Below are 2466 nucleotides of genomic sequence, written 5' to 3'. Positions count from 1 at the left end.
CATACTTGACATCGTTTAGAAACGTCACTCCCATGAAAAATGTGCATCAGGCTTTTTGGGTAATATTATAAGCTACTTAAATTCATACCATTCACAACTTCATAAAAAAAATCTGCTTCGCCATGATTCATTTCATAACAAAATGAACTCTTTCCGCCAGCAGATGACATTTCTAATCTGTCTACAGCATCGACTGCGCTCTCTTTTTTATTCACCAGCAAATGGCCCTTTACTGCCAGGACGAATGTAATGTCCGTACACTGCAAAATGTAATTTACCCGACTCGCTCTTGTTATTGCATTTTTCCAGTCAATAGTCTTGTGATTCTGATGATTGTGAAAGGGAAGAGGCAGGTTTGAGCACTTTTGAAAATGAGCTCTACAATTGATATCTTGTCAGCATTGTATTATGTTGCTAATGATGATGATACATGACTTGTCTGTTAGTGGCGGAGGAACAGGCCACTCAGGGTTAGTTTTTTTTTTTTTTTACTTGTATATGAATGTATTGACTATGTGCTCTGCCTCTAGCACTGATGACAAAGTGGATAACTGATAGGAGCAGGTGGCCAGACTGGAGCTTTGGAGAGTTTTGTGGAACTATGGCGCCATCTAGTGGTGGGAAGAGACAACTATTTTTTTCAGGCATGTGTTTATACATAGCCACAATGGTGGGAAATAGCTAGTATTTCACTTTGACTGCTCTTGGTGAGCATTTTGAATGAATTATAATGAATTTTTCAAGTATTTTGTTATTTCATTTTGCTACATTTCCTTGACCTCCATGGGAAAACTGTATTTTAACTCTGTGACCTTATATCTATTCTTCTCAGTTTAATTAAAAAAAATAAAAAAATAAAAAAAAAATCAATGTTTAAATTGTATTATCCTGTTTACTTTCTCTATTATGCAACTTTCTTTGTTTTAAATAGGGCAGGCAAAATAAGCCATGCCTTTTCGGCCCAACTAGACTTGACATAGTAATCCAAATTGTATATATTAAAATAATACACCTACTACCTTTACCTGATTAACATTTCTCATTCATCAGTGTGTAAAATTCAAGACTGAACTACCTAGTAACAGTATACAAAATTAAAATAAACCAAAGCTCAAACAGATGCAACATTAAAGTTGTGCTAAAACATAAACGCATCGGATGTAGAAATCATCTTTATATACATTTTACTGAGAGGAATTCTTTAGTTTTACTTAGGTAACATTTTGTACATTGTTGCTCAAGTGTTTGTTTACTTGACATTGTGCCCGTGGGAGTTCACCTGTGGCAAATTGAAGACGTAGTTCACTGGTGGTCCACACAAGATCCAACAGGTTAGTAGAAAGAATAGATTAAACTGTGGTGAGGCAAAATGAGAAAATATTTCAGTTATCGGGAGCTCAATTGTCACAGTAATTGTGAGAAGTCTGGTACCACCGGGAGTGTTTCCCACTCCTGAGTGTTTCCCACTGTGCTCAGTTGTTTCAGATCCACCACAGTCTACTTAAGAGAGGCTGGAGCAGAGATTTCCCTCTGACACCTCAGAGCAGCTTTCTGATGACCCGTTTTCTTTTGTTTGATAGAGGATGAGGGTTTGGTCGTCCTGTTCACTGTTTTGTTGATTAGTTGGCTCAGACTTCCCACTTTATTTAGTATTTTCTTGCCTCTACACTGTTTTTGTTTTGTTTTTCTTTCTGTGGTAAATAAAATCTTCACTGTTTACTTTAGTTTGGGTTAATGGTCCTACTAATGTTGCTGCACACAGGATTGAGCCAGCTGTCCTTAAGTGGCTCTAAACACTAACAAGTCCTGTGCAGAGATGGAAGAACCTCATCTCAACTTACCCTCCATCAGTCTTTGTGGTAGTGGAGTGAATAGATAGAAGTTGCTTTTGGGTCAAATGTGATGGAAGGAAGATTCTCTGGTCTGATGAGACAAGAATTAATGATTTGTGTTTGTCAATTGTTTGAGAGAAATGGGAAGTTCTATAGCCTAGAAATCTAGACGCACCCTAGCGGCAGCAAAAATATTTGCTCCGTAGGTGGGTCTAGAAACGAGCCATAGGAACTTTTTGAGTCTCGAACACCGATTGTGTTCACCAATCACAGCGCTCTATCTGTTTAGAGAGTCGTTGGGCGGGCTTAACGCGATGGCGACATACATTTTAATTGGCTTGTCAGGCTAACGTCATCCTGCTCTTTGCTCTGATTGGTCGTAGCGCTAGCTAGCGCTACCCTATTGCGTGCAGAGGCAGTTTGAAAGACAGCCATCATCCCGCCCCCTGGATTGAGCCAAGGTCTACCGGTCGTTTCCAGACTATACATTTTAGTGATATAGTCTGGCTTGTCAGGCTAGAAGTTCTATCTAATCTGAATTAAAGCTACAATTAAATGTGCAAAAAGTGAAAGGTGAAAGGGTGTGAAAACAGACAATGTACAGATGTAAAGAATACTACCATAACATATCCAA

The sequence above is a fragment of the Trachurus japonicus genome, chromosome 13, assembly GCF_045865225.1.
Source record: "Trachurus japonicus isolate A0001 chromosome 13, Traja_1.0".
NCBI classification, from domain to species: Eukaryota; Metazoa; Chordata; class Actinopteri; order Carangiformes; family Carangidae; genus Trachurus; species Trachurus japonicus.
Note: the sequence above shows the minus strand (reverse complement) of the source record.